Raw genomic sequence first — 12,603 nt, forward strand, 5'->3', positions numbered from 1 at the left:
ATCCTCACCTGCCTCTGACAGGTTTATGCTGCAGCTTAGAGATGAGGGTGACTAATGATTGATCGCAGAAAGTTTTCGCAGTGTTTCAGGAATCACTATATCCTCCTGAGACATGAATTATTTGTTTGGTATGCTTTTTAATTTCTCTTAGCTATTTGGGACCAGTAGGATCCAATAAGTGTAAAAAAGGAAACACTGTCAATGATAATTAAATCCCAATGTCCTCAAACGAGATGATAATAAAGTCCTAATGTCTTCAGATGAGTGCTTTTTAATTAACAGTGTCTTAGCTTCAAACTACGGACATTATTAATCATAAATAATCAAGTTTCAACCATAAAATTTGATCAGGATTTTGACCTTGTCTACTTTTGTGTCGCAATTTGCTGCAGATTGAGTTGGCAAAGATGGCTGCCATCTTGTTTTTACATGGGGTACGTCCCAAGTCCCTTAAAATTAGGCTACTGCTAACCACCTAACCTAGCCACCTTACCTAACTGTTTAGTCCCTCCCACTTAGGAAAACATGCAAGGAGTCAGGAGTCAGGAGTTAGGAGTGAGGAGCGAGGACTGCTGATTAAGAGACATGAGATGGCCTTACTCTGAAGCGTCACGTAAAGCAACTCCCCTTTCTGATGACAGCAACACAGCTGGATCTGCTGCATAAGGGACATGAGCAGCTGCACATTTAACAGCCACACATCACCAACAGTCCGCTGAACAACGCAACGGGTTGTGAATGAAATAAACTTAATTACAACATGACAGTCTTGCACGAAATATCATCAACATTACTCTTTGTAGTCACGTAGGCATGTGAATTACAGCGTTTCATTGCAAAGAATGCATGTCCGCCATCTCGTTCAAATTAGCCAGACGTAGTGGGCGGGTATTTATATGTCAGGGCCTCAAGCTGAAAAAGACTTCCTGTTAGGAACCTCTCGTGTTACCTTACTCATCGCACCTAACAGATCCCTCCTAACTCCTAATGCTAACTCCTTACTGGCAGGAATAAGAGACATGAGACGACCTTAAAGATGGCGGACCTCGAACGACTTCCGGTTCAAGTAAGGAGTTAGGAGTTAGCAGTATAAAATAAGAGACTTGGGACGTACCCATAGATTAGTGTATTGCAGTCTTACTACCACTAGATGGCACACAAAGTGTCCATGAATGAGGACAACAGGCGTAAATAGAGTAGAATAAAGCATCAGGTTATGTAAACCCAAAATGTGATGTCCATATATGAGGACGTAGAGTCTCAGGAGGATATGTTGTCAAGCAACCTCACACCTTGTAATCCTGATGTTTTCCAGAACGGACAGGATCCACCTTTTGATTTTCCACATGGAGGATTTGGAAACTTATCATTTAATCTAGTGTCTCACTGTGACATTTAATAGAGGTAGCTGTGTCTCTTAGAGGGAGGTCAGTGGCTGGTGAGTGTAGACAGATCATATAAAGTAAATGTCCCTTTTTTTCTGCTGCATGATTGTATTACCTGAAAACATTTTTAAAGATAAGTATGGTAATATTCCATATTTTTCTGATCATCAACAAAACCAACCATGAAGTGATCCTACCAACAAGTATTGTCTGTGTTTCCAAAGCCTGATGCAGCTTTAAGCTGGGTTTGGCAGTTTAATGAAGATGCCACTGAGCAAAAATCTCACAATAAACTTTGAGCATATTGTAATTAAAGTAGACTGAGAGAAAAAAAACAGACTTCTGCACCTCCTCATCTGTTTTTAGACTTAAGAAAATCTAGGCCGTGACAGGACAATTTGGCCAATCACAGGTCATTTTGGAGAGAGGGCAGATGTGTGTGTGCGTCCCTTCAGATTTTGAAAACCTGATTCAGTAGTATAGAGTCCTGCAGAAAGTCACTATTCCAACATTGGCAACAACTGGCTAGACTGCAAAGCAACCCAAAAAGGAAGACGGGCAATAAATGAAATAAAACATGTCAACATTGGTGAAGGCGGAGCAAAAATTTCACTAATGAGTAAGCCCTCTGCTAACCCAGGGGTCAACCATTTTTCAGAGATAAGACGCCAGGTCATCAACATAGCTATGACTCACCTTTGGTTCACAGCTGCGGCTTTAAGTTCATATTCATGTATATAACGTTAGATAGAGCTTTAAATCAAAGTGTGTCCTCCACTTCACACCCAGCCCTGACAGACCACCTCACCGGGGGTGAAGTGGACAGTAGCCCTGGGGATGGATCCCCAGTCAATGGCTGCAGCAACCCAAATACAGCCAGCGCAAACCCCACCACTGGGGGACCTGACAGTTCCAACTCCTCACTGGATCAGCAAACTTTCTTTACACAGGTTAGACTCGGTGCTGCTATTGGCCACCAGCCTGCTGTGACACGCAGCGCTGGGGTTGGGAAATAAGATTACATCAATCAATGTATGGAAAACACTGGGTTACTGTATGAAGCACGAGCATAATGCCTGTGGTTGTCTGGTGGGAGGTGCTTAGGACAGAGAGGGAGAGCTTCAGAAGGAGAGTGTGTTTTCAAATTCTGCCGTTTTTCTTCTTGCCTCTCTGTTTTCTGCCAGCTCTGAGTCCTCTGAGCCACTGACCAAAAACTATTAAAAACACATCAGTAAACCATGCTGTTCGACTGTGTGAAATGTTCATAACAATATATTTTTGAGTCAGCCTCTAATACTTCGTCCTGCTGCTGCAAACAGTAGAGCACCAAATGTGTATTAATCTGCAGCTGATAATAATCCCCCCCAAAAAATGCATCTTATCTCATTTGAGTAACATTGGCTGAAAACTGCAGTGTCCACAGGTTTCAAGAAACTACTAAACGAGCCTACAAAAAACAGAATCCAGGAAGTCTTGCTTGATATTAAGTGATACTGACAACCACAAGAAAAAAAAGTACAAGGAACTCTGTCCTCGGGCAAAAACCATTATAAATTTATTCTTCAAGCGTATGGGAAATTGCCAAGACTTCCTGGATTTGGTTTTGTGCACTTTCACCTGCCCAACTAAAGAGCACCTGTGCGATCAGCCATCAGGGCCATGAAGTATTTCTGTCCTTCATTGTAAAGTCGTGGGCCTATTTAATGATTTACGTCTTCAGGAACAAATGTGCTCTGGGTCAAGTGCCACAGACAACAGAGGGAAGTCACAGAGAACTGAAAGATGGACTGAGACATTGCTGGTTCTGGGTTTTCATGAGGCTTGTTGATAACAAGAACATATAGTTTAACATGGTGACATGCCACAGGAGCAGACAAGAAATCTGAGAAGTAAAACGAGACACAACAGGGAGCATAACAAGTGTTCATGGCTTACTTTGTAAATGCTCTGGATCTAAGAACAGCTACACATCTACACCACCAATTAACACCTCAGCAGCCACTCCAATCTTGCTATTGGCCTCAACTAAACTCTGCTGAGCCACTCAGCTGTATCAAAATGTGCTTTTTAAAAATGTTTTCACAACCTATTACTTTCCACGCTACCATTACTTTTTCAGATGTTTCTCAGTGATTATGTTCAATGTCAAACACCCCAAGTCCCTGAAATAACAACAACACCAAAAAAAATATCTTTCACACATTATGCTCTAAGAAAATACAGGCTATTTTCAGAGGGTCAGTGGGGGATTTTACAGTCTCCCTACACATCTACATTTCATCGCAATTAGCACAGCATGTGAACATGACCTGGTACATATAGACAGTGTCAGAGCAGGCACCAATAACACACTCAGTATTTATTCTGCATAAACTGCAATGTGTATTTAGAAAATGCACAAAAGAAAAAGCACTTTTCAAAATGGCCCATGAGAGTCTTATAATTACATAGAGCTCTTAACTAATGACCATTTTAATTATTGACTGTCATGTTGATTATTTTCTCAATGAATTAATTGTTTGGTCTGTAAAATGTCAGGAAATAGTTGGAAACGCCCACCACATTTTCCCAGAGCTCAACATGACATGTTGAAATTGCTTGTCTTTTTCACCCAGTGGTTCAAACTCTCACAGCATTCAGTTAAGACAATGAAAAGCAGCAAATCCTCATATCTGAAATGTGTGACATTTGAAAAATGACTGCGATTAATTTTCTAATCAATTAATTGACTAATTGCTTCAGCTCTAATTCAGCATATTTTAAAAGGTCATCATGTGTTTTGTATGCAAAGTCCTAATTTGTAAAGTAGCTAATTACTATACCTGTGAAATATATACTCTGAAATGTAGTGTCGTAGAAATTAAAGTGGCATGACATGGAGATGCTCAAGTGAAGTTCAAATACAGTTCAAATTTGTACTTAAAGGGACAGTTCACCCTAAAATCAAAAATACATATTTTACTCTTGCCTGTAGTGTTATTTGTCAGTCTAGATTGTTTTGATGTGAGTTGCCGAGCGTTGGGGATATCAACCGTAGAGACGTCTGCCTTCTCTGAAAATAATAGAACTAGATGGCACTCAGCTTGTGGTGCTCAAAGCGCAAGAAGATTCATCTGAGAACTCAACAGCAATGTCTCTTTCCAAAAGTCATGACCATATTACTCATGACAATCCACAGGTCTTGTTATGAGCAGTTTCACGTAAGAACTATTTTCTTTCTACCAAACAACACCTGCCAACCATGTCACCAGGCAGAAGAAAGCATGCATTATTATTCATGGACAAAAGGCTTGTGCTTGTGACATAGTGACATGTAAACATTAATGGTGTCACCCTCAGTTAGAGCAATGGTGAGCAAGCAGTAGATGCACACTTCCCTCTGTGCAGTGATATGGTTGGCAGGTGTAGTTTGGTAGGAAAAAAATAGTTCCTACATGAAAGTGCTCACAACAAGGTCTGTGGATTATCTTCAGTAACTGGGTCATGATTTTTTCAAATGTATTTTTTGGCTCTTTGAGCACCACAAGCCGAGTGCCATCTAGTTCCATTATATTGGAGAGAAGGCAGACATCTCTACGGCCGATATCGCACTCATACACTCATCAGCTCACACCAAGCATTCTTGATTGATAAAGAAGACTGCAGGTAAGAGAAAAAAATATGTGTTTTTGATTTGGGATTGAACTGTCCCTTGAAGTACAATAGCTGACTCTATGTATTTAGTAACTTTACACCATACGAGCAGCTCTCAGGTGAGTGCTGTCTGTTTGCTTTGATCAAGTTGAACATAGTCCATTCCGCTAAATCTAACCTGCACTATTCCCAGCGGCGTACCCCGTGTGTGTGTGTGTGTGTGTGTGTGTGTGTGTGTGTTCATGTCTCAGTCATTTACAAGTACTTATTCTGCCTCAGTACAGCTGAGTGTTGGACTTTTGTTTTTCGTACTTTATCAGAAATGTGTTTGCAGCCACATTCAGCGCATGCAGTCCTCTGTGTGCCGTCTTTGGCGCGGCTCCAGATGAACTACATCTGCCCAAAAGTAAAAGAAGACACAGTTGCCTTTGCTTCTGTATTAGCTTGCTGAGTTATCTTACCCAAACAGAAGGGCGCAGCTCCACCTTCCCATTGCCACTGGCTAAGGGACATTATGCTCTGTATGAAACATGAAAATCCATTACACCACTCAAGGATCTGCAAACAAGTTCTTTTTTGGAAAAATCCTCTCCTGAAGTTATTTGTATTTCCCCCCTCCTTGAATTCTCCTTTGTTTTCTTTTGATCCTTTTCATGCATGATTTTTTTGCTGTTATCTTTTCAGAGATTTGCCTCTATCTATGCAAGCCATTAGTTGAGAAAACACATATTACTCAAAGCACATTTTAAATAGCACAGAATTTTGAGGAGAAATTAATTTAACAAGTCTGCTTTAGTCTGAGTAGACTCCATCTGGACCAAAGGGAGGACACTCAAGGTGAAAGAAACAATGATATGAATTTCATTCTGTAAAAAATGATTAAAATGGGCCAACACTTGAATATGAAGTCTATGTGTTTCACATGATTACCTTGAGTGCGGATCGAGGAAGGAATCTCAAACACTCCAAATGAGATTCAGCCGCTGAATAGAAAGAAATTAGTATTCTTATTAAAACAGTTTTCCCAAGAACTGAAAGCGGAGCACGAGTACCCAGTTGTACAATAACTGTCCCATCCTGTGGCTAAATTTCTGTCTTAGTCATTGCACAGATTTGCATGTTTGGGACCCCAACAGTTGGCCTCTCTTCTCAGCCGGAGCAACTGACTGCTGTTATCGGCTGCTTCAGAAGCTGCCTTTGTGGCCTGCTGTAATCCCTGACCACAAATCCCTGACTCCCCAAACAAAGTAGTGGTGGATGAGGCAACAAATCCGCAGCATCAAACAAGACATAACGTATTCTGCTTTTCCAGCACTGCTGCTTATCCTCCATCAGTGCATCTGAGTTTGTTCCTTTTATGTTTCATCTGCTGTCTCCTCATGGTGCAGCTATGTCTGCTGAGTAAATGGTGTTGGACTGAAACTCTGGAGCTGTAAGTTGGTGGCCTGTGTGAAGTCTGTTCTAATTCTCAGTGGCCATTGTCCCTTATGTGTGTTTGCCCTGCAGCGATCTCTGACTTTTTTGCCTTTTGTCTTCCCTCTTCTGACAGTTAAAGGGTCAGTCCACCCAAATTACAAAAGAAACATTATGTAAAACAAAATGAAAGAAAGAAGTATTCAGAAAATAATCCATTTGATATTCTGCGCAGTAGGAAAAAGTTGAACACATTGCACTCACAAGCATTCAGTTTACAGCTTGTGATGCCCCTCCCACTGTCCTGGAGGATGCTCCGGCCAACCTCTTCAGGCAACCTGGTCTCACTCCAAAGTTGTCAAAATGTGGCGCGTCAGACACTGATGCAAAAAGCCGCCCTTTAATGTTGGCATGATACGTGGCAAGTCACTATTATAGTTTAACAGCGCTCGCACTGTATGTAAATGTTAAATTTCCTGTGGAAACAGAAGTGTATTTTGAAAGAAGGCAATGCATGTAACAGGCATAACTTGACACGGCATCCCAGAACATCTACAACCAACGCACCCAGGGTGTCTTTCACGTCGTATCTGGATGTGGAAAGTCCATGACCAAACGTCGATATGTGACGAGGTGGGAGTGAGAATGTGTTGCATCAGGCAGTGATGCAGTGGACATGGGAGGGTGAGACCTTCCCCCTGCATCATTGCCTTTTAGTTTCATTGCAGCACACTTGACACACACATCCCTGCATGGCTTTCATTACTGACTTTGCTGACCTACACAGTCCATTATTAATTTAAGACAATCTTAGTTCAATAAATTCTGGTTCTTTTAACTAAATCTTTTGTGTGGACTCCCCACATGTCACATTCACTGAGCCAATTTGTGACAAGCTAAGATTGATAAACTAACATGAATATGTGTGATATTCAGCCATGGATTTAGATAGATACGTCCGTCACCAGCCACACACAGTATGGGCTGGAATTTCTCACACAGGTAAGCATAGACTGCTTAAATGACCATGTGAGAGTTACAAGTGTGTGGTGTAAACCATCAGATGCTACAAAACAGAAACCATACTTAAAAAGAGTGATAGAGAGAAAAAGAAAAAAAGAAATTAAAATAACAGAGTGCAAGTTTGTGTGGCATTTGTTTATTTCAAGTTTGACCGCAGCAAAGTGATTGGCTCAAAGAGATTGAGGCAAAATCTGATTGGTGGAAGTTAAAAGTTAGATTGTTTGCCAATTGAGTTGGAAGCAGAGAATAAATAGTTTTTCATTTTATTTTTCAGATATCCGTCCCTCAGCTTTCTGCTGCCACTACATTAAAATGGAGATAAATGTAATTTTATTTGTGGTGTTCACAGCTTTTCACACTGCTGGATAATCTACAGACCTCCCAGTCAGCTGTTTTTATCTTAACTACTTTCTAACCAAGGAATAGTCCTCCCTAAAAATCTGTTGAGGTCTGTGAATTATCCACAGAATCAGGGACACTGACTCTGGAAAGAAATGTTGCTGCTGAATTTTTTAAAGATCCCCTCCAGACATGTTAAGATATAAAGAAAAAGACAAAAAAAAAAAATACTCTGCTTTGAATAATAATTTGAGTCTGATAGGGTTTTTCCACAAAAAAAGATTCAATTACTTTGTTTAAAAAAATCTTAGAATTACATCTGCTCCTTCTTCCTCATTGAAAAATCCAGAATCTCTATTATTCATATAAAAATGTTAACTACTCGACCCAAGATGTCTCCTCCATCACTGAAACATCCTTTCCTAGTATGTGCACTGCAGGTTTCAAGTTTCCACATCACACTTGTGTAAGTTGCATGTTGGACCTGGATTCTTCGTTAAACAATGATGTCACAAAATCATGCTCATATGTACACGTCTTAAATTCAGATTTAAGGATTTATGACTCTAACTTGAACTTAAACATGCCTGAGAGAACGTTATGGCAAGCTGGATCCACTGCAACGAAAAGGATGCTAGCAACAACATGGAAAACTCCACATCTACTTTTGCATTGTGCGGTGCATAGAGATGTATTGATAATAGAGTCAGAGCAAGTCCTACCAATTAAGCCAAGCAGTTCCTGAAAGCTCCCTGGTCTCTGGACTACCCCTAGAAAAGATTAAAAAATTTTGATGAGCACAAGAAAAATAGAAAATAAAAATCATCCTTCTATATCATCCTAAAAGAAAACTGACATTTTGTGCTATTTTTGCCAGCAGATAGTGACAATACAATAATTTCAGAGACAGGCAAAATGGACAGTTTAGGCAGGATAAGTAAGTTAATTACTGTCCCCAACAAAACAAGCACTCCAGGATTCTGTGGAGAAAAATAAATCACATTTTGCAGTTGCTTCAGACATGACACGTTAAACAAAATTAATGATTAAAAGTCAAGAGAAACTGGGATAAGTACCCTCACAGTCTAATTTTCAACAGTTTGCCAGCACTGCAGCCCATGATTTAATACATTACATTGCAACAACTATATGTTACATCCTTACATGCCTACATTCAGTCAGATGGTGACTGGAGAGATGGCAGTTTTCCTCCTGGGCACTGCCGAGGTGCCCTTGAGCAAGGCAACAAACCCCCAACTGCTCTGGGCACCTTTCCAAGGCAGCCCCCTCCCTCTGACGTCTCTCCATTTACTGCATGTGTAGGTCCTGTTTGTGCGTGTGTGTGTGTGTGTGTGTGTGTGTGTGTTTCAGGTCTGTGTGTAGACAGAGTGAAAAAATTAATTTCCCCTCTGGGATTAATAAAGTATATCTTCTCTTCTTCTTCTTCTTTTTTTCCCCTCTATTTAAAAGTTCCGCATAAGAAGTCATAAGGAAAAGCACAAATGTACGTTAAACCCTAGTATATGAAAGGCCACTGTAATAATAATCACTTCAAGAAAAAATACATTTGATTGAAATATGACTAAACTACCTGCCTATAGTTTTCCAAACTAGCTGCTGGTTTTGTTTCCTATTAAAGTGTTAATGTTTTACCTGTTACTATAAATTTCTTGGGTAATTTTAGGTTAACGTTTTATTTCAGCAGTGCTCCCTTTGTTTCTTTCATTACCATACCAGATTTTGCACCATAATATTTGTCACTTTAATGAACAAATGTCCTTCATTATATGGTTGTGTTGTGCATCATATCTTGTGGCCTTGTCATCCTTTCTACATTGAGACATCTTACACATGAAGACAGGTGAGATTCAGCCCTCTCTAATGAAAATATAACACTAAAATATGCATCAAACTTTGAAAAGATCAAGCAAAAGGCCCTGAGTGGGATCATACATGAGGTTATGGCATCAAGACAAATATTGTATTTACTGTGGTTTATTTAAAGAGGATCTATTATTCTCATTATTGGGGTTATATTTGTATTTTTGGGGTCTACCAAAATAGGTTTACATGCTTTCATTATTATTCTCATATAGCCCATTGCTGCAAGACCTCTGTCTGAAACACTGGCCTTTGTGAGCTCATGGCCTGCCTCCCAAAAAGCCCGGCCTGCTCTGATTGGTCAGCTGGCTCACTCTGTTGTGATCGGTCAGTTGCCTAGAGCGTGTGTTGAAAATGTCACGCCCCTTACCTTAACCAGACTTCAGCTCCTGAGGCTACCTGGACAGCTAAAAACACTGCTGTAATCAAGGTAACTATGGTGTCAGTTTTCCCATACCAATTTGAGCATGAGTCAGACCCTGAAAGTGAAGGAACACAAGCCGAACCATCATCGCAACTAAGACTAGAGCAGGACGTTTCACAGTGGTAGGTTGTTATTTTGTAGCTGTCTTATATTCCAGATGTAACATGATAACTCTGTGATTTATCTAATGCTAAATAATGGTAACAACTGTATGTCCATTGTTTTTTCTTTTTTTTTATTTAAGTCTACTACACACAAAATGACAAGGGAAGTTGAAAACGTCTGCTGCAAAGAAGTACAAAAGTTTTCTAACAATATAATCAATGACTACATTATGTAGCTATAACTACCTGGAAACACCAACAGTAGCACTCACACTGAGCATAGTGTTCGCTCAGGCAGGACACGATGTCAAGCTCAGCTCACATCCCAGCCACATCAGCTGATCTCAAACATCCTAATCAACTGCTCTGGCCTGCCTACTGTTCATGCTTCCTCTGCAAGCTGCTTTGCAACTCACCTCCACCCCAGCTCCTCCTTGCCATACTGCTGTGTCTGACTTATCAATGTCATTTCTGTTTGTCATTGATGCTGCTTTGTTCTGCTCCCAGGGTGTCTTTGCTGCTGCTCTCCCTGCCTCAGACTGTCCTTGTTTGCGCATGGAAGGGCAGAGAGGTGTGCTCTCTCCGCCTTAGGCTTTCCACATAGGTGTGTGAAAGGGTAGCAAGGTGTGCTCTCTCAACCATAGGCTGTCAGTGCAGGCTTAGGAAAGGCAGAGAGGCCCCAGAACAGAACAGAGCAATACCACCAAATATAATACTGCAAATGGACAAAAAAAGTTTTCTTTGACTAAAGTGGTCCTGACTGAACTAAGGTTATATGCAATGGTGTAAAGCATAACTCCTTTTTTATCTAAGTATCTGAGATTAGACAAACGTAGACTGTGTTAGGTAATTATACCAAAGTTATCCTGATAATAAGTTTAACTCATAACACATCCCCTGTTATTTCATGAGAAATCAAAGCTTCCTAGTAAAACACATGTTGCTCAGTACTTTTCGGGGGGGAAACAAAATCTTGCATAGGGCCCCCAAAATCTAGGGCCAGCCCTGAATGGAGTTATGTTTGTCCCGAACTTGAGGTGCTAGGAGCCTGAGAGGGATCACCAGCAAAATCTTTACTTCCATAACAACTTTAAAAGTCTGGTGATATGTTGTGTGTGTTAAGATGTGTTAACATTTTGGGGTGGAGGAGGAAATGGAGGTGTACATACTATTGTACAGATTCCAAGCTTTAATGTTGCTTCGTTCCTTTTAGTTTTTATCATTTCATCATTTTTTATGATATTATGATTTTCTTTTTTTTACAACCCAAATACTATGTGCTTCTAAGAACGTGTTGGAAATAAAGTATTTGAAAAAATATAATAACTTCCGTCACATTACTGCAACACCTCCCACTGTGTCTGGAGGGCTCCTTGCATTCCAGATGAAAATATTCTTTTTGAGTGGCTCCCAGTCAGCTTTTGAACCCATAATGCAAAGCAATATCTACAGTACATGCAACTCCTCGATCCCCGGGAAGGAAAACCACTGGTGTAGATGTTTTATGGTCTATGTGGGAGAGCGGGTTTGTAGTCAGGTCTGATATGCTCAAGCGCCCACAACCCAATTTGTCAAAAGCAACTTAGAATTCACACGGTTCCTGTCCATGGGCCTGAGATGGGACACGACCAATCTTTCCTCTCTGTCAGTCTTGGTTTATGGAGAAAAAGATGATTTTGGCGGTAAGATGCTTTTGGTAAACCAGGCACGGCTCAGTGGCCTTGTGTCTGTCAGGACAATGTGTAGAGACTTCAGAGCAGATTGTAAAAATGGCAGCCGGTTTCAAGTTGTGCTTGATGTCTAATCTACATGGTACGGTGAGGCTGACAGCTGACACATCATTCACTGGGGAAGGTGATGGGCTCCTGCCTAACAGGTGAAGCCATTCATTGGTGGTTGTGATTAATTTTTTCCGCAGAGGTCAAACGGTTTGACTCGTACAGTATGTACTCTAAATTAAAGGGAGATCAAAAACTTTTTACATCTTGTGATCTATCTGAGAGAATAGATCAGAAAGTTTAATAAATTAATAAGTGCTTTTCAAATCTTTGTAATGTTCTGAGATTAATCATAAAGGAACAGCTTTATGTGCAAAAGCCATTAGAGATTTGATGTTTTAGCAAGTGTATCAATGGTAAGCAGGGCATTGAAGATAAAGCTCTGGACGGTTGAGCACAAGTCTGAGATCCTGTTAAACGTCAAACCTCTTGTTCAATATAAAAAGAGTCATCAACAGCTTCTTTTAATTCGCTCAACAGCCGTTGCACGAAAAGATACCAAATATATAAAGGGGAGCATTAATATTACTGTCTATTTACACTGTGGTGTTACTACATTTACTGAGGGAAAGATCTGAATCCTGCAGCTGGTCTCATGTCCGACTCTGTCAAGTGTTTTTTGT

This window comes from Epinephelus moara, chromosome 20, assembly GCF_006386435.1.
Source record: "Epinephelus moara isolate mb chromosome 20, YSFRI_EMoa_1.0, whole genome shotgun sequence".
NCBI classification, from domain to species: Eukaryota; Metazoa; Chordata; class Actinopteri; order Perciformes; family Serranidae; genus Epinephelus; species Epinephelus moara.